Source organism: Pinus tabuliformis, chromosome 7, assembly GCF_031772625.1.
Source record: "Pinus tabuliformis cultivar Carrire ecotype Pingquan chromosome 7, CPIR1, whole genome shotgun sequence".
In the NCBI taxonomy this organism is placed as follows: domain Eukaryota; kingdom Viridiplantae; phylum Streptophyta; class Pinopsida; order Pinales; family Pinaceae; genus Pinus; species Pinus tabuliformis.
Window position 1 is genome coordinate 1,916,012,852 of NC_142293.1, and position 22,127 is coordinate 1,916,034,978.

Here is a 22,127-nt window from a genome sequence, read left to right on the forward strand (position 1 = left end):
GCATATTTGGTAAGTCTGTCAACTATCACCATGATGACACTCTTTCCCTCAGACTTGGGTAAACCTGTGATAAAATTCATTGAAACGTCCTCCCAACGTTGGTTTGGAATGGATAAAGGTTGTAATAGACCCGGTGTCTTAATTGTTTCAACTTTATTTTGTTGGCAAACCAAACATTCCGCCACAAATTTTTGAATATCCAATTTAAGGCCATCCCAAAAAAATTCCTTCTTAACCCTGTGGTAAGTTTTTAAAAATGCTGAGTGCCCTCCTAAGGGGGAAGTGTGCAATTCCATAAGAATCTTTTGTTTTAGTTGGGAATTCTTACAGAGGTATAAGTGATCTTTGTACCATAAAGAATCATTTTGCCAGCTAAATGTATTAGACATACTGTAATCTTGTTGTAACTTTCGAATAAGTGCCCACACTTCTTCGTCATTCTTCCATTCCTTCGTTGCTTCGTTTATCCAATCTGGTTGGATAATAGAAATGGCGCACAACAATGCTTCCACATCCTCATCCTTTCTTGAGAGTGCATCTGCCACCACATTTTGCTTCCCTTTTTTGTAGATGATTTCAAAGTCATAACCCAACATCTTTGTGACCCACTTTTGTTGCTCTTCAGAGGATAATCTTTGTTCTAAAAAGTATTTAAGGGTATCATGATCCGTTTTTACCTTGAAGTGTCTTCCCATTAGGTAGGGTTGCCATTTCTTAAGTGCATGGAGTATTGCCAACATTTCCTTCTCATAAATAGCTTTGTGTAAAAACTTTCCCTTGATTGGACGACTTTCAAAAGCAATGGGTCTTTCATCTTGCATTAAAACAACAACAATTCCATTTCCTGAAGCATCACATTCCACAATAAAGGATTTTGTGAAGTCCGGTGCTTGGCACATTGCCTCTTTAAGATTTTCGAAGGCCTTTGTTGCTTATGGAGTCCATGAAAATGCATCTTTCTTCAATAATGTTGTTAGAGGTGCTGCTGTTCTCCCATAATTCTTAACAAACTTGCGATAATACCCTGTCAACCCGAGAAATCCTCGCAGATGCTTTATGGATGTGGGGATTTTCCATTCCTTAATGGCTTTAATTTTTCTAGAGTCTACCTTAAATCCTTCATGAGATACAATATGACCCAGATATTCTACCTCTTGTACTCCAAAGAAACATTTGGATCTTTTTTCATATAATTGTTTCTCCTTCAATAGTTGTAGCACCCTGTCAACATGTTCAACATGATCCTTCCAAGAATTGTTGTAGATTAGTATATCATCAAAAAATACTAACACAAATTTTCTAAGGAATGGTTTGAAAATGGAATTCATCAAACCTTGAAATGTTGAAGGTGCATTGGTAAGGCCAAAAGGCATGACCAAAAATTCATAATGACCCTCATGAGTTCTAAATGTTGTTTTCAGAATGTCTTCAGTCTTCGTTCTGATTTGATGATATCCTGAATGAAGATCCAACTTGGTGAAGTAAATTGATCCATGCAATTCATCCAGTGATTCATCAATGACAGGAATGGGAAACTTATCTTTAATAGTGAGCTTGTTGAGCTCCCTATAATTCGGACACATGTGCCATGATCCATCCTTCTTGTGCACCAATACTACTGGAGTAGAGAAAGAACTTTGACTCTGTTGAATTATACTAGCCTCTAGCATTTCTGCAACCATACGTTCAATTTCACTCTTTTGGGCATAGGGATATCTGTATGGCCTGATGTTTGGAGGAACACTTCCTAGAATCAAATGAATAGCATGATCATGATCAGGAATAGGTGGGAGACCTTTGGGAGTCTCAAATACCTTGGAATGATTGTCCAAGACTTTTTGGAGATCTGGAGAAATAGATGATTGAAATGTGGAAACATCTAGCGAACATAATTGTGTAATTACACCCGTTTGTTCCTTTTTTAGAAGATTTGTCATACCATTATAGCTAATTATCTTTCCCGTTTTCCCTGCAATACCCCTTAATTCAACTTCCTTTCCTTCCATGGAAAATTTCATGAAAAGTTCTTGAAAATTAAAAGCTATTGTACCCAAGGATTGTAGCCATTGGATTCCTAGTATAACATCGACACCTCCCATTGGAATGGAAAGCATTGGGCTAGTCAATACATATTCTCCCCTCGATAGCTTGATATTATGGCACTTTCCAGAGCAATTTATTTTTCCTCCATTTGCAACCATCACTTGACACTGTGATGTTGGATATAAGAAGCAATTCAATTCTTTTGCTACCTTACAATGAATAAAATTGTGGGTACTTCCTGAATCAATCAACACTATTACCTTTTTCTTCTTGATTTGTCCTTCTATGTTGATGGTTTGAGGAGTGGTAATTCCCGCCAATGCATTACAAGATATGTTTAGATTCATTTTTTCTTGATCTAGGCTTTGTTCCTGGAGTATATCCTCTTCTTTTGACCTTTCTTGCTCCTTTTCTTCTTCCTCTTCGTAGAATAATTTCTTCTCAGCACACTTATGAACTTTAGTGTATTTGCTATCACAACTGTAACAAATCCCTTTTGCTCTTTTTTCTTCCAATTGTTGTGGTGTCAACCTTATAGGTTGTGGAAGACTAGGGGCAACCACACTTCAATCTTTATAGTTGTGAGTGGTATGCTTCCTGGTTGCCATAATTTTGCTTTCCATTTTTCTTGCTAACCTGAATGCCTTCTCTAATGAATCAGGTTCCCAAAGGCGAACATCATGTTGGATATTATCCTTTAAAGTCCCTATGAACACATCAATCCTATGCTCCTCTGGAATATTTTTTACCCTTATGTTCAATTTTTGGAACTCCTCAATGTGCTCCATTATTGAACCCTTTTGTTTGAGACTTATCAATTGGCTAAAAAAAGTGTTGCTTTTTGTATCCTCATAATGTGCTATCAATTCTTCCGTAAAAATTGCCCCAGTGATAATTTGTTTATGAGAGCAAAGCCATTGATACCATACAAACTGATTTGGTTCCAAATATAAAGTTGGAATATGTACCTTTTGTGTGTTTTGCACATTATTGAGATCGAAAAATTGCTCCATTTGTAATATCGATGTTGCGGGATCCTTGCCATCAAAATTCCTCATATCGATTTTTGGAATATGGTGGGTCTTTGATCCCACATTAGAGTCTAGGAAATCATGATTAACATTTCTTTTGTTCACATCATGAGTTTCCTTTACTACCTTTTCACCATTAGTAAGTATTTCTTGTAGAAAATTTGTCAAATCTGTCTTCAAATCTGCCATGCCTGTCTTCAAATTTGTGTTCAAATCTATCTTCAATTTGTCCATCTTAGCTTCCATGCCATTCATCTTAGCTTCCACGCCATTTATCTTAGCTTCTATTAGCTTTTGTGAGAGTGACATTTGTTGCACTTGTTCTTGTAATTTTGACATATCATGTAGCATTTCTTCCTCTTCTTCATGAGTCATGCTAGAGCTTTCAGGTTGCTTACTAGGTGTTTTCATTTTCTTTCCTCAGGGCATTAGTTACCGATAATAATGCTCTACTATGCCCTTTGAATTCCTTCAAAATAAATTCTCAAACCAAGCTTAAGCAAAAATTTAAAAAATCTACACACCTTTTTTCACTTTGTAGGAGCTCGATATTGCCTCTGATGTATCTCTGTACTTTCTGATCATCTAGTTCTGAAATTGCTACCTGCAGTAGCCCTCTGTGTCCTCTTTCCAATGCCACCAGTCTGACCCAAATTGGATTCTCCAAGGAATATTTATGTGAAATCTTCCACAGTGACTTGATTATAGACTAGTTCAGTAGAGCAAACTTGTATGACATGCCACGAGTCACTGTTTTGACCTTTGGCTCTGAAAAATATCTAAAAGAAACTACAGTTTGTTCTCTTTCTGTAAATTCTTACGAAATTTCAATCCGATGCTCAGAGAGAAAGTTATGATAATTTTACCCAGGTCACCTGTTTGGAATGTAATTCAGGAGTCTGCAAAAAGACCAACTTCCTCAGATCATATCTCCGCAAATATAGCACGAAAAGCTCTAAAATTTGGACCCGAGGTTTAGCACGATGTCTTATCAAATGGGTTTTGCTTTTAGCTTCTGAAATGTCGTATAAAGAAAGGTATAGCGAAAATTCCACGATGACCTGTTTGGAGCAGCGAAACCCTAGAATCCAAAGCTTTGATACCAAATGTTATGAAATCAGCTCACAAAAAGATAGAAAAGAGATCAACGTCTTAGAATTCAGCCTCTTCGAGGGGGCAACCTCCTTTACATTACATAAATGAACAATTCTTGGATGATTCAAATGAGTCACAATATAACCCAGTCGACCTAATAATAATAATATAAAGCCACAAAAATAACAATAGAGGGATTCTATGGGGCACAGTAATAACAATATGGGGATAATAGGAGCAAAACAATGTTAATAAGGGATGCAAATACAATAGTAATGGGGTAATCACTAGTATTATAGGGACCCAGCAAGGAGAGGAAGATATAGAAGATGAAACAAAAGAAGAGGGAAAGATAGAGCCATAAACTTTACCAAAGGAGTCCATACAATCCTTTGAGACACCTACAAAGGAAAGAGACAAATAGCACAATAGTGTAATTAGAGTTGAAGAAGGAGCCCCCTAAAAGAAACCTTGACAGACAAAAGCAATTTTTGTCCTTACAACCTTTAACTTTTGGAAAATTAGGAGAAACAGGGGAAACCCTCATGCAGTCGGATTGAGTATGACAACCTCATGAAAAAGAAACCATCATAAGGGAAGCTTCTAATAAGCCACTTTTTGAGTCCATACATGGCCATCTATGGTCAAATCCAATTCAGCAACAAGGTCATCCTTCAAGTTCACCACAATTTGGATCTAATCCCACCTGCAATCCTTATTTGATTCTCATTCACTATCTAAGGTTATAAAAGATCCCAATTTGTTCCCAAATGCCCTCAAAACTTTATCATTCCAAAACAGTAAAGGTGTTTTAAGGAGGATTTCCCATACCTTCATAACGTCAACTAACTCCCGAACCAAATCAAACTCAACTAGTCATTTATGAAGCAACAACCTTTCACAACTCGAACTCCAATTAAAACTCAATATTCATAAACAATCAACCTCACTGCAAAAAAATAAATCCAAACAACCCCTTATAAGGACATGGAAGGAAGACACATATCCTATTAGGGGTTTCCAAAACTCTACTATATGAGAACCCAAAGCAAGATCCCACAAAGATTTCTTAATAAAGTGACTAATAAAAGTTTTTCTTGCATAATCCATGATATGGGAAATATCAATGTCTTTACCTACAACCAAGATAACACAACCTCTTCACCTTCATATGCACCTCGTGCTCCTATTTGGAGCTTTTGCATCCAACTAAGCAGGGGGGGGCATAACTATTGTTAAGGGCTCAATTGCTAATAACGAGCTATATTGCAATACTCTTGGTGAATGAATGATTTGTGAAGCACCATGAAAAATAGAAGGCTTGGGAAGGGAAGAAGTCGAGGGATCCTTAAGGGATGGAATAGGGAAAAATCCATCTATATAATTTGCAATAAATCTGGAAGGTCCTGAAAAAGCATCCCCGATAGTTGTCAACGAGATAAATTGCTATATTATACTCTTCGAAAGTGTGAAATTCCCGACTTTGTTTTGGGTTACATTCGTAGTCCATCTAGTGAGCTCCCCAATATTACATATGGAAAGAGACCTAACTAGATATTAGCTCTAATATCTAGGATCAAACTCGCACAACAATAACTAGATACGAAGGGTAGAGAAAACAACAACAAAACAAAAATACACCGGGAATTTAACATACACTTCTAATCATAATGGAGTATGGACTGCGGGCCCTATTAATTAATGCTAAAAAACCTACTTAGCAAAATCATATATTTAACATTATATATTTACTTAAGAAATAGGTATATTTTTGTGTTAATACAGCTTGAGTGGGCCTAATGGTTAAGAGCATGTGTTTCCTTCTAAGAGGTCACTAGTTCAAAACCAAAGGGGGGTAGAATATGTATGCCTTCATAGAATTAGCAGTCGAATTGCTGCATGGAAGTGGGTCCTTTGTCCCACAAACAAGAGAGTCTCATACATTGAAGTAGGTACCTTATCCCATAAACAACAAGTCTCGTACACCAATTTAGTGTCTCTTAACCAAGACCTTAAAAATAAATAATAATAATAATAATTGTTATTATTATTCAAATAACCATGAACATTCATATTTTAGAAGCAATACAACTATCCAATTACATTGTAATAGTTATGATATTAATTAATTTACACGGGAATGCATATTAATATAAATAATATTCAATTAAGATTGAGGTAGATTAGGTCATGTCAAATGGAGTATCATGTCACAACATAGCTCTGATTAAAAAACACTTCGCGTCTCTATGGTCTAAGGTTTGAAAATATTGTATGGAATTATAATATTTGAGTTGGGGTTTGATAATTTTCTAGGACAATAGCTTTCTACCTGTTTTGGACACAAGGGATTCGGCTCCCATCTTTGTACATATTTATTCGAGAAGGGCTTCCGCTCCTCTAGAATGCCACTATAGAGGATTACTCCATTAAAAAGTGAAGAGTTATGTATTTGAAAAGTCCCTAACAATCTATATATATATATATATATATATATATATATATATATATATATATATATATATATATATATATATTTTATATAGATATAGATATAGATATATATAATTTAAAAAAATAATAATGGATTAACATGATTGAAATGTGATATTGTCTTTAAGATTAATCATATAATTAAAATTCGGTGGATTTTTCCAATCAAATTGGATGAACCACATTAGATGGTTCGAAAGGTCGACCAAATTTTAATTATGTGATTAATCCCAAAGACAATCTCATTATAAATATGGATCACAAAAGTATGACATCTAACATTATTGAAATGTTTTGATTTTTTTTTATTAAGCTGGTATTTAAATGTTTACACTTATTTACCATTACTGCAATATCTTTCATTTACTATTACTGCAATATCCTCCCTTTACTAAACTGTAGGGCACTTCCAATACAATAAATTTTATAATATTATTAATATTATTTGAACCTTGAAAATATTATCTTATAAAATTTAAAACTATTATAATAACATGATAAATAATTATATTTTAACTTGAAAATTTTTTTTTTTTTAAAAGACAAAATGGTCTTTCCCCATAACCATAATATGATGATATAATTTGGCCGAAAATTGTGATTTCTCTCTGTTTAAATGTGAAATGGATTTTTTTTCTTTTTACAAAGTTGGTTATTGGATTTCTATTCCAAAAAAAGAAAAGGAGGGATACATGCTCCCATTACATCAAGCCAAAATGGGCGAAGGCATCCTGGAAGATAGACAAAGGGCCAACAGTCCTTATCTTCCAAGCTCTTCCACTTTTGTTTATGAGATTACTAATTGCACTATCCTTATAAATACTTACACATTGATTCAACAACAATTTATACTTACATAACATAAAGAACTAGTAGCGGAAAGACTTAACAATAATGAGATGAATGAGGCATTTACAATTAATTTTTGTTGATTGAGGGTTCCTGATGGGGTTGAGGCCAATTCTTTCTGCTCTGAACGTTGGATTTTTCTCTGATCTGATTAATAAGTAAGCTCTTTAGATAATTGATCGTTTCCTCCAAATGGATGCATTTGTGTTTTAGCGTAGAAATTTCTTTCCTCTGCTCTTCCATTTGTCTCTTTAGAAAGGAATTCTTAGATTTTGCTTCAAATTTGTAGTCTTTGACCATTTCTCTAACCTGCTCAATCATGAATTTGTTTGTTTGATAGACTATGCAGTTTTCACACTTTGGAACATTTGCAAGCGGATTCCAGTCCATATTTCCCAAAGGGAGAGGGAAATCGATCCAGCAAGGAAGGGAGGGGGAAATAGGAAACAGGGAGAAGAGACAAAAGTAGCCACTGGACACCCCCATGAAGACCCATAACTGCCGAAAGGGAGAACAGGGGCCGAAAGTTGAAGTGACAAGAGCTGCGCAAAAGCTGAAGAAAATGGGAGGCGGAGGCCACCAAAGCTGCACGGTCGTGGGGGCAACAAGAGCTGCACGGCGGCAGGGGCAATAATAACTACGTGGTGGTGAGGGCACCAGAGTTGCGCGAAGGAAAAAAGATTGTAGTTGCATCTAGAGCTACGTAAAGGCGGGGGAACTAGAGCAATGCAGAGGCAAATGGATCTGGAAAATAACCACCAGAGTTGCACGAAGTAAAGAAGCAAGGAAAAATCATAACAGATAAGCTCAATCCCGAAATAGGCACAGTGACAGATACATGAGAAAAGATGACTACTACTAAGACTGAATGGAAGGAAAGGGAGGGAGCAAAGAAAATGGCAGAGATAAAATAAGACAAATGGGGGGGCAGAATATATAGTTGTGCAGCTTTCCAGCTGTGGTAAGCGGACAAATGCATTTCACGGGAAACTTGAGTAGCTCCCGATTGCTTGATAGTCATAGACTAACTGTCATGACTGTTCATGGGAATTTCCTTGGATTTACTAATCTTCTGATATCTATTCATTCGAGCTGAAGTGACTTTTTCCCACCTTGATCTTCTCTCTTTGATTTCTATTCTCTGCACATTGTGGCGAGAGTTCCTATGGAATCTATTTCTGAGCAATTACATTATCAATTCTAGATTCTCCCATAGGATGGTTGACAACTAGATTCACTTGCATGTCGGCAGCACAATTATTTTCTCTAAGAATATGCTTAAAGTGACTTCACCTAGAAACAATAAGTTTTTTCCCACCCTTTTTGTTATTTGTTTTAGGGCCTTGTTCTTGGGGCTTCTTCTTCCCACCATCGATTGGATTATTATCGAAGAGTCCCCCATTATGACCAAAATCTTCATACTTTGTTGCCTTAAGATTTCTATTCACAAGACGAGGCCATATGCTTCTACCCTGTTGTTGGATAGTTATCCCAATCCCCATTCATAAGTAATAGGATTTTTCCCTCCTAGGTCAAAAAGTTTACCTTTCGCTCCAGCCTTGCCTGGGTTTGACTTTAAAGCACCATCAAACAATAAGCAGGGCCTATTAAAATTTTATGTCCAAGTATTGAACTCCTCTTGTTTAATTATTATTTTTGAGTTCTACATATTATTAGGAGATTTGTTGATGTGTATTTTTTGTTTCTTGCTCATCGCGAATTCAGCCGAGACTCTTTCCTCATGTTGAAGATGTTTGACATCTATTGCTTTAACTCCTTTAGAGTTGATGAACTCAGATGACATGCTCCAAGTTTTGGCAAGGATTGTTCTAGTATTTGTAGTACAATCTTTAAAGATCCTCTGATTTCTTGCTATCCATATTTAACAACTCATAAATGAGGGTAAACTCAACCAATATATTTTTACTGTTTCTTTGTCTTTGAAGGAATATGGATATATTTTTCTCTAGGTTGATAGAAGTTCACGAAAAGGTAGCGATTGTTCAATGCTAACCTCCATGGGACTAACAAGCCCTTTCCAACAGTTCTTGGAAAAGGGGAATTTCGAAAAAAGATGTTGGATATTTTCTTCACTTCCTTGACACATAGAACAACGTGATGGGTCTTCATATCCTTTGTTTTTAAGATTATCAGCGGTCCGTATTTTTCCTTTGAGCAACGTCCACATGAAAAATTTGATTTTTGGCAGTCTTTTGATTTTTCATGCCTCCCTCTAGTAATCCTAGTCTCGATTTCCATGCTGATGTAAAGTAGCATAATCGGATTTGACTGAAAAATCTCCTCCATCAGGATCGCATCAAATGAAATCTTTTGAATCTATACTTAGTGGAGCAGCCCCCTTAAGATGTGAGATTAGGGACGAGTCCTTGAAGGAGGTTGGGAATCCTCCAGTCTCCCCATTCTCCATCTCTCCAAAGAGATATATCATCCAAAGTAGTGATTCCTTTTCTTTTCATCCATCTTCTCAGATCTTAAAGATTTTCTTGACATGCTATGGGCTGATTTCCCATTATTCTATCCTTCCATATTTTTATGGATTTACCATTACCAGGAATCTTAGAAGAGTTTTCTTTGATAAGGGAAACAATTTTTTTAATAAGATTCTAGACATGGGAGCAGGGCCTGTTTGGGTAACCTTTTCTCAATAAGAGGATTCTATTGCGGTTCATGTGTTTTGCTTCTAGGATTTTCTTCCACCATCTTTTCTCTCTTGTAATAAATCTCCATGTTATTTTTGCTCCTAGAGCAAAATTCATTATTCCTGTTAGTCTTATTGCCAACCCACCTTTCTCATATGGCTAAGTTACTTCATCCCACTTCACAAGTCTATGCTTCTTTGTCTCCACTTTACCTCCTTTCCATAAGAACCCCTTGATTACTAGCTCAATTTGTTTTTGTATACTTGCAAGGGCTAGTATCGCAACATACTGATAGATTGGGAGAGTTGTGAGTAGGGCCTCTATTAGTACCACCCTTCCTACCATATTGAACCAGATAATGCTCTAATTTTGCACTTTTTGTTTCATTTTATCAATGTTCTTATTCCATATTTCAGTGTTCAAATTTTCTTTTGAGATCGAGAGTCCAAGATATTGGAAGTGGCTCCACTTTTCTTGAAATGTGATTTCCAAAATTTCGGATATTTTTTAGAGAGTGCGATATGGAGTGTTCCATCCAAAGATTATCCATTTCTAATTATTTAGAAGCCAAAAAACTATTTATTACCTTTTTTATTCTTCTTGCCATTATGCAGGAGGCCCCTCCCATATTCAAAGTGTCATATACAAATACAAAGTGGTTTATGCTTTTTCCTTCAAGAGAAGTTGAGAATCCTGTGATAGTCCTATCTTGTCTACATTTCTCAAGACTTCTGCTCAGTGATTCTGCCATTATAATATATAAGAAAGGAGAGAGAGTATAGACTTGGCGAAGCCCCCTTTAACTCTAAAAATATTTAATTGGTCTTCCATTGACCAATGGTGCAATCCAAGGACCCACAATACATGCTTTTCTTATATCTATTGCCTTTTTTTAGAAACCCAATCTCTGTAGGACAACCACAAGAAAACCCAGGTTGACCCTATCAAATGCATTAGCCATTTCAAGCTTGAAAATCATTCCTTTTTATTTTTTCATTAGGCTAGAGTGAAAAGCTTCTTGCACTATTAGAATGTTGTCTAGAATTTGTCTTTTTGGGACAAATCCTCCTTGGTTTTCTGATATTATTTCTAGAAGCAATACCTTTATTCTGTTTGCCAGGATTTTTGTTGTGATTTTGTAGGAGGAGTTACATAGAGAAATGGGCCTGAATCTACTAAAGGCATTAGCATTTGACCCTTTTGGAACAAGGGCAAGGAAGGAAGAGTTTTTGAATCCTCCAACCTTGAATTTCCCAAAAACATTTATGATCATTCTTATCAAATCTTTTTTAATAATGGTCTAGCTTTTTTATAGAAGGAAATAGGGAACCCATCAAGGCTAGCAACCTTATCTAGATGCAAATCCAAAACAACATCTGCAACTTCCTTTTCTTCAACTGTTCTTGTGAGTTCATTGTTTTTTTCTTTAGTGATTTTCCTAGTTATATGTTTAAGATAATCTTCATACTCATTATTTGATGTTGTGGATGATAATAGATTTTTATAGTATCCGTAAGCCTTCTTCTTTATTTCCTCTCTACCTTTGACTTCTTTAACTTCATTATCTTTTATGATGTCTATTTGATTTTGATTTCTTCATATCCTGGCCGCATTATGAAAGAAAGTTGTGTTCTTATCTCCTGCTTTAAGCCATAGGCTTCGCGATTTTAGCTACCAATCTTCTTCTTCATTTTTGTTTTGTCTATACATCTCCCAATATGCTTGTTTTTCCTGCCATATGCTCTCTTACAAGTCCTCTTGCTACTGTTTTTCCAGTTCGATTCTATCAATTTTTTCTGCTATTTCTATCTTTCTTTCTTATGTTTCTATTTGGTTAATCCTTTCCCAATGTTTTAACTCTCTCCTCAGGGATCTTAATTTAGTTTCCCAAACATAGCTTGGAGAGACAGTAAATGGTTGTTGTCCATACTTCACCAATGATTTTTTTTTCTTATTCTCTGTCATTCCAAGTGGAGCTAAATCTGAAAGGAACTGGGCCAAAATTTTCTAACTTCCGAGGGGTGAGAGCCACTAGTTTGTGATCTGATCTTATATTGTTGACGATTTTGGATTTTATATCGCTTAACACATTGACAACTTTGTCTTGTATTCGAAATATATCCAACCTTTCCTTTATGTTATCTTTCCCAATTCTTTTGTTGCTCCATGTGTACTTTCCATTGCTAGGAGGCATGTCCATTAATTTGCATGCTTCAATAATAGATTTTAACATTTCCCTATAAGGATCAAAATTGTATTTTCCCTCAAATTTATCCTTTGCACTCAATACCAAATTGAGATCTCCTCCTACGATTATGCCTCTGTTTTGGTCTGCATGAGATAATTTTTTAGGGTGGACCAGCGGACTTCCTTGTCCCTGTAATGGTTTGGGGCATAAATATTTATAATGCAATACTTCTCTTTTGTTTTTTTGTTTTCCAATTCTGTTTTTATCCATTGCAACTCTTTTTTTTGCAGAATGAGCTCCCAATTTTTGGTTTTCCATAGTGTACATATTCCTCCTGAGGCTCCGTCGCAGGACCATTTTTAATACATCTATTTGCAAAATGACCATATTCATGACATACCTTACATTTGAACAGAATTTGTTCTTAGTCTAGCTGTTGAATGTGAACTAAGTTATCCACTTTGATCTTAACTGCTTCTAGAAGTCATTCCCCAGATCTACTTCTACACATATTCATGTTGGGTGCAGGCATGCATGTTTTCCTTTGGCTAACTTTTGTCAATATATTTCCCCGCAGCATTCCCTATTTCTTTAACATATTCATCTCCCCAACAATGAAGAGGAAAATGGGAAAGCCCCATGAATACTGGCACTGCATTTGGCACATCCAACTCTGGATCGAAGTGCGAGGTCCATTTGTTGAGATAAAGTCCTCTTGAAACCATGAAATATGACCCATTTTTGAAGATCAAGTCTCTATCCTCTTTCGCTTCATAGTGGAAGGTAAGGTATCATCTTCTGTAGAATCTGATTGAGATTTCCACATGATAGATGAGGCCCAATTGCTTTCTACCCATTTGAGGACCAAATGAGGAGAGGGCTAGAGGCCAGTGAACTAACCCACCAAACCTCGCTCAGAGAGAGACAGAGTTGCACAGTGAGGAAGAGTGGGAGGAAGTGATCTGAAATGATCATATGTCAAACTGATGTAGAATTGATTAATTCCATTAGTGAACTGAATGTTAACTTAAAGTGCTTAGACCATGAGAACTGCTTGAGAAGAAAGACTTTACAACAGATGATAAACATAATCAAGATGTAAAACAGAAGTGAAAACCAGAAAAACACAACGATACCAGACAACAAGATTGATTACGGGGTTCATCCCTGATGGACTACGTCTCTGGGTCCCCTTTCATCATGGGCGAGTGCTTAAGTAGGATTGAGTCTGAGGAGGTCGATTACACAGAACATTTACCACACTAATCGTGCACACAAGCACTTCTGGTCACTATCACAAGAAAGCTCTCTTAATCATCTTTCCAATGCCTATCTTGGTTCCCAATTCTGACTCTTGATGCTTATGTTACACTGAAAACAAAACAACCTATATCCTCCAGAATCTGCATGCAAAACTCAAAAACCACTCCCCCTTCTTCAATGAGCAAAACTGCCTTTTATAACCCTGCAGATTCACTCTAATCTCCTTAGGTTGAGTTCGGGATGAATGAGCTATAATTAGGGTTTGTTTCCCTCGGTCTTGTCATGAAATGACACCTTACGGTTAGGTTCCATGGTAGTTGAATTAATATAGAGAAAAAATTTAATTACAAACCCACTTTAGACTTTGGGATAAGCGAAAACTCGTTAATAGTTAGCTAACCAGGCGGAGGAGGTGAAAGGGAAGCATGTGACTCCGCAGGCTACCACCTCCATGGTCATCATTCCGGCGGTCTCGACTTACAGTGTGGCCATGTGACCTGATTGCAGCAGTTTTGGCAACAGTTAACCCTAACAGCAGATACCACCTTTTGACTGCGTGGTCTGCACCTTATGTTCACACACCCGCGGTTCCTGCTATGGTTATGACCAACGGTTAGGGACCCGTGGTTTACTGTAACCTCCGAACACCTCTTACTGTAGCTTATCCATTCAAATGACACAGTTCTGATGTGGCTAACCGCTACGGCTTGACTGTGTTTTATATTTTTTTTGTAATGTTCTCGTTTGTAATAGCCCAAGAGGGTTTTAGACTTAGGGAAAGGTATTTTAATGTATTTTTAATACATGGGTTTAGGTTTAGTTTAGGTGTTTTAATGCATGGTTTAGGTTTTTGAGATACAGCTTAGGGTTTTAGGTGTTAGGGTTTGTCATTATGTTTAAAGCTTAGGTTTTAGTAATTATTTAGGATTAGACTTCATCAATTGCTTTTAAAAAAACCCATTTGCGACATTTGTCACAATGTGACAAAAACCCCACATGACGATGCCCATGAATAAAAACACTGAATCGACACTGGATAGAAATGAAGATTGAACATTGGAAACAAACATGAGTCGACAACCAAACCCCAACAGAACTGACGACAATCACATGTCGACAACCAGGTACAAAACCCTATCCTTCGAACAACATGAAAACCAATGACATCACTGGAAAACCTGAACCATAAACATCATTGTTGAAGCTGAAGACATCAGACACTAAATTTTGATGATGAAACTGAACCTATGCAATTGATCTGACAATATCCTCCTGTATCAATCCTCTCCACTTGAAAGCTTTTGGACCAAGAGTTTGACTAGATAGATAGTAAATTCGGGTAGAGCTCTCTCACTCTCCACCTTGTTCGGAAGATGTATCAATACATTTGATCAATCACCTGCAAGTGATGACCCTAATGATGTTGATCATGGCATACTTTGAATTTGTGAATTGTTCCATCCATCTGCAGTATGAACAACTTGCGAAGATGGTCAAACAACCTATTATGAACATGGCAATTGACTTCTTTCCATGAAGTACCATGAATGAGTGAATCATACATATCTTTGGAAACAATATCTACAAGATATTTTCAATACAAAGACAATCAAAGACGTTTTTGACATCAAACCAGCTATTTGAATTGATATACTTTCCTAATTCCTAATTACTAAGTGAACTTGCTGCAATCAACCCTTCAAACTGTAATATGAAAACTGATGCAACTTAGTTTGATTTTGAAAGTATTGAAGTGGTTGTTGATTTGTTTGAATCACTATTTCTTCATTTATTAAATGATTTTTCCATTGATTAGCACTTTCCCCTGATGCATATGTTTCCCTTATATGTATTGGATACTTTGACACTGCTTTAGAAAAGGCTTTGATATGAAAACATATAGGCTTCATCTCCACTTGAGAAGAGGCTTCCAAATTGTTTGAAGCATGAAATGGTGACACAATACAAGAGAAATGTAGCACTGACTTTCCCCAATACCAACCTGCATCCATGTAGCTATTAACTTCCAAACTTGGACTGAATTGATTCATTCTGACATTAGGAAGAGGAGCTTTAGGCATCAATTGTAATTCATGTTGTATTCCCTGCTTATGAGTAAGATGTTTGGTTTCTTTAAATATAACTGAAAAAGTTTATACCTCTTTGATCAAATTATCTTTAAGCAGAGACCCATAACTTGAACAAACATCATGTTGATTGTTATGTTGTTCCTTTACACACATGATTATAAATCTCTTATTTTAACTTATTAATCGCTTCATTTGATTAGCAACAGCTAAATTCAAGTGATTTTTACTTTGATGTTCCCTGACAATAAATTCAACCCCATCTTTCTTAAGGTCATATTTATGCTCTCTCCTATAAAATATTGCATCACGATCATAAAGATAAGGACTTCCTAAGAAAACTCCACATATGTCTACTGGAACCACATCTAATTCCACTTCATAAATGTAATTAGTTGTAATGGAAAATCTTAATCAACACTATTTTGTGACTTTTATCTGAGTTGATTTATTTAGCCATCCTAATGGGTAAGGTCTTGGATGATTTCGTGTCTCCAAACCCAAGTTCTTGACTAACATTAAAATATTAAATTTGCCTGTGATCTATCTTTGTGTGCTTAGAAGTTATCCTTATGTTAAATTATTCAACTCTTTTATTCTCATTTGAAGGATTTATGTTTGATGAAGATGCAATAGTATTCAAACTTGAACTAACACCAGAAATTTTACCTGTCGAAACTATGGCAGTTATCCTCCTTTCATCACCTGAATCGAAAACTAGATCTTGATGGACTGTTGCAATTGCCTTCTTTTCATCCTTCTCCTTAAGGAACTTTTTGGGCTTAAGATCTGGATGAAGTTTCCAACACTTAGATTCATCATGATCGATTCTCTGGCAATGAGAACAACTAGGTCTTTCCTTCTGAGCTATCACTGATTTCTTTCTCTTTGAATTGTTCTTCCCTTTACTGTCATTGGAATCCTTGATTTCCAACTCTTTAGATGATTGTGGTGAAAACTTGAATGGTTTTCCATCTAATTCAATATGTATGGCTTCAACATACACTTCATCAAAATCATCAGGATTAAACATCAATAATGTATGATGAAAATATGAATGTAAACTGTCGATGTATTTTAATAAGTTTCACATGTATCCAATGAAATACCAAGCACCAATGCTTTCTTTCTGAACTCCTGAGTGAAATCCTGAACACTCTGCCCTTTACCTTGCCTTAAGTGTTTCCAACCAATAACAACTTGCTTCATGTATCCTAAAGGATAAAATTGTTTCCTAAGAGCTTTTAAAAACTTAGACCATGATGAGATGACTTTACCTTTCCGCTTTACATCTATCTGAGTTTTACTTTCCCTCAAGATTAAAGTTGTTCCCCCCCATTCTAAGTGCATCTAACTGAATTTTCATTTTATCATCAGAAATTTTGTGAATACGACAATACAGTTCTAACTGCTTAATCGAGTTATCTAGCTTTTCAAGATTTATTTCGCCATCATAAATAGGTAACTCAAATTTTACGTCAAGTTTCAAAAGAGATGTTTTGTTAGGTTTCTTTTATGTTTCAGATTTTGCACTGGAAGAAGAAGAAGAAGATGATGATGATGGAGATGACCTGGTTAACATTCACTGACAAATTCTACAAATGCAACCTGCTCCGATACCTAATTATATGATCTGAAATGATCATATGTCAAATTGATGCAAAATTGATTAATGCCATTAGTGAACTGAATGTTATCTTAAAGTGCTTAAACCGTGAGAACTGCTTGAGAAGAAAGAATTTACGACAGATGGTAAATATATGAAAGATGTAAAACATAAGTGAAAAGCAGAAAAACACAGCGATACCAAACAACAAGATTGATTACGAAGTGCGTCCCTGATCGACTACGTCTCTGGGTCCACTTTCAAGATGGGCGATCAATTTATTAGGATTGAATCCTAGGAGGTCGATTACACAACAAATTGACCATATTGATCGTGCAGACAGGCACTTCTAGTCACTGTCACAAGAAATCTCTCTGAATCAACTTTCCAACACCTATCTCGATTCCCAATTATGACTCCCGATGCTCCTGTTACACTGGAAACAAAACAACCTATATCCTCTAGAATCTGCATACAAAACTCAAAATAAATCCCCCTTCTTCAATGAGCAATACTGCCTTTTATAGCCCTGCAGATTCACTCTAACCTCCTTAAGTTGAGTTCGGGATGAATGAGCTGCAATTAGGGTTTGTTTCCCTTGGTCTTGTCATGAAATGACACTTTAGGGTTAGGTTCCATTGTAGTTGAATTAATATAGGACCAAACTTTAATTACAAACCCACTTTCGACTTTAGGATAATCGAAAGCTCGTTAACAGTTAGCTAACTGTGTAGAGGAGGCAGCCGACCACCTCCACGGTCATCATTCTGGTGGTCTTGGCTTACGGTGCAGCCATGTGGCTTGATTGCAGCGGTTCCGACAACAGTTAACCCTAACGGCGGAGACTACCCTCTGACTACGTGGTCTGCACCTTATGTTCACATGCCCGCGGTTCCTGCTGCGGCTATGACCAACGGTTAAGGACCCACGGTTTACTGTAACCTCTGAACACCTCTTACCATAGCTTATGCATTCACATGACATGGTTCCGATGCGGCTAACCACTGTGGTTTGACTGTGTTTTATATTGTTTTTGCAATGTTTTGGTTTGTAATAGTCCGAGATGGTTTTAGACTTAGGGAAAGGTATTTTAATGTATTTTTAATACATGGGTTTAGGTTTAGTTTAGGTGTTTTAATGCATGGTTTAGGTTTTTGAGGTATAGGTTAGGGTTTTAGATGTTAGGGTTTGTCATTATGTTTGAATCTTAGGTTTTAACAATGATTTAGGATTAGGTTTCATCACTTTCTTTAAAAAAAACCCATTTGTGACATTTGTCACAATGTGACAGAAACCCCACATGACGATACCCATGAATCAAAACACTGAATCGACACTAAATAGAAATGATGATTGGACGCTGGAAACAAACATGAGTAGACAACCAAACCCCGACGGAACTAACGACAATCACATGTTGACAACCAGGTACAAAACCCTATCCTTTGAACACCATGAAAACCATTGACATCACTGGACAACTTGAACCATAAACATCACTGTCGAAGCTGAAGACACCAGACACTAAATGCTGATGACAAAACTGAACCTGTGCAATTGATCTGACAAGATCCTCCTATACCAATCCTCTCCACTTGAAAACTTTTGGACCATAAGAGTTTGACTAGATAGATAGTAAATTTGGGTAGAGCTCCCTCACTCTCCACCTTTTTCAGAAGATGTATCAATACCTTTGATCAATCCCCTGGAAGTGATAACCCTGATGATGTTGATCATGACACACTTTGAATCTGTGAATTGTTCCATCCATCCATCTGCAGTATGAACTGCAAGCCCCAAGAGCAGGAGGCCCCGGGAGCCAAAAAAAAAAGTCGCTCACACAGATTGAATTTGTCTAAACAAAAACAAAATATACGCAAACTTTAAATGTGAAATAAATTTAATATTCTAAAAATATACTAATTAAAACCATTTTATTTATTAATTAAATTATATTTTTATATTACATATCATTACATATTTACTCTTTACCACTCCATTTAGTTTTCATCCCACATTTTGTTAAAACCAAAAAAAATTAATAAACATACAAACCTCTTTTTATTTTTATATAATTTAATTGAGTGAAAATATTTTAATTAATCATTATAACTAATATTATTATTTTAAATTTATTTTACTTTAAAATAAGATAACTTGACAGCATATCTCATACTGACCCGGACGCCTCTCCACCACAACAACCTTGTTCGGCATCTGAAAATTAATTATTGCGGAAGTATCAACTCAATCAATTAAAGCTCAAGGCCAAACGGAAGGACGAGGCTTTCTCGAAGCTGTCGATAAAACAAGGTTCGCCCCACCCCACTTCTCGCCGCTCACTTATTTGGCCCCACTAATACGGCACCTTTAGTGGATTAGGGTATTTGTATTCATCCACGTGGCAGGCATAAGTTCATCCCCATTAACTTTTCAAGAACGCTACTGGCTATATAAGAACAGCACTCCGTCCAAAAATAGCTCGCAAACGGTTCGCATAAAAGAAATGGCAACAGCAGGGTTCGCTCTCGTTCGACAGGGTACCCTTCACTTTGCTGGATCATGCAGACCAAACCCTGGTCATGGCAGCATTGGTTTCATTATCTATAACGACCATGATGCCTCTGTTGTGGAGAAGTTCAGCGCATATATTAACGATTGTTTCAGACTACGCAGCAATGCTGCTCATTACAAAGCCCTAATCGCCGGTCTTCAACATGCACTCTGGCGCGGCATCACCCACATCACTGCCCTTGGACATTGTAAGGTCCTTATCAATCAGGTAACAAGTCCTTTACTCTCTTTTTGGCTTTACAACTATTATATTCTCATTGCATTCTAAGAGGACACTTTTATTTCATGGCGCTCATTGTATGTTGTGCAGGTGGAACGTAATTGTGCAGTGGCTACACCCTGGCTGAAGAGATACTGCAACAGAGTTCGGAAATTGACCTCGCAGTTTCAAAGCTTTCAAATCAGCCATATCTATTCTGAAGATAATTCTGATGCGTATTCCCTAGCCCGGGCAGGCTATAACAGTACTTTTGTAGATCAAAGTAATAGTGTAGAGCGTGAGATTTTGCAGAGGTGCAGAGACCCAGAGTCTGCGAAGATATATGTTCTGGAACAGAGATGCGACGGTTACCATAAAACGAAATACATTCTGGACATCATTGAATGTCGTTTACCTGAATCCTATGCAGTTGTTCGAAAGATGTGTACAAATATAACTAAGAATATGGGAACTTGTTGGGTACGGAATAATAACAGAGTCGTGGCGTCTCTGCTAGGGTTATATTAGGTTTCTGCATCTCGGCAAAGAAGCTAGGGTATTTTTTCTCATTTTGACGGATCCTAGGGCACCCTGTTACTGTAGTTGCTCACGAGGCAACCAGTTTTAAACAGATGCCATCTGTTTCAAGTAGTTGGCATTGCTTTGATTTTTTATGGGAAGCTGTTGGGTACGGAATAATAACAGAGTCTTGGCGTCTCTGCTAGGGTTATATTAGGTTTCTGCATCCCGGCAAAGAAGCTAGGTTTTTTTTTCTCATTTTGACGGATTCTAGGGCACCCTGTTATTGTAGTTGCTCGCGAGGCAACCAATTTTAAACAGATTCCATTTGTTTCAGGTAGTTGGCATTGGTTTTGATTTTTCATTTCTTTCATAAATTGTTTGAATAACTGAGACCTTCTGTGCTGTCCTATCTTCCCACTGAAAACTTGAAGGTTATTATGGGACTTGAACTTCGATTGATTGCAGAGCGCCCATTTATCTTTTTCAAAGAATATTACGATAAGCAAAATAATAAAAACCCAAATATGCTGTGACTTTTGTTTTCTAGTTATGTGTATTACAAAGTATTTTTCGTTTGGGAAATATGTTGTGAAGCATAGATTCGTGGTTCTTCAGAACTTTGAGGATATCATTAGATATATTATCTTTCACTTCCATACTGCTGTTCAGAAGGTGGCTGACTCGCCTGAAAGCGATGATGGTATAGGCGGCACAGTAAATTCTTGAATGGCTATTTGTATGGTTTTTCAGGCAACGTCTGATTATCGTATTTAGATATGTTATCTTTCACTTCCCTACTTTTGTTCGGAAGGTGGCCAACTCGCATGAAAGCGATGATGTTATAGGCTACACAGTAAATTCTTAAATGGCTATTTTTATTGTTTTCCAGGCACAGTCTGATTATTGTATTTAGATATATTATCTTTCACTTCTATATTTTTCTATATTTTTGTTTGTGTTGAGATTTTCTGTTAATTAAATTTGGAGAAAATTTCATGAATGTAACAACAATAGGTTTTGTTACTAAATTAACTCCATTTATTCTTGATGAGGAGTTATTGCATGCTATATTTGTTGTGAGTGAATTTATGATTCAATTTTCTACTCCTAGCTATAAAGATGTAAGCTCGTAGAGGATATGTGTGATGAGAAGGTGTGAGGTAAAAGAATTCCAAATGTGAAAATCTGTTGTTGTAATCTCCTCTTGAGTTGCCTCTATTTGGTGGACGTAGCCCAGATTGATTGTTCTATTCATTAAAATAAGATTGCATATATACAGAGTGTTGTCTCAAGATAGGGAGACTATTTTGGACGCACAATCCATTGGTTGAGGAAATCTCTCAACCACACACCAAACTAGGAACAAGTAGATATAGCCAACTCCTATAGAATAGGAATTGACTCCTTAGATAGAAAGAATCACAACTAGAGACAAGTAGGAATTAGATATTTCAACACTCCCCCTTAATGAGCAAAGTCCACATCTGGTCCAATCTGGTAATCACACCTTGTACCTT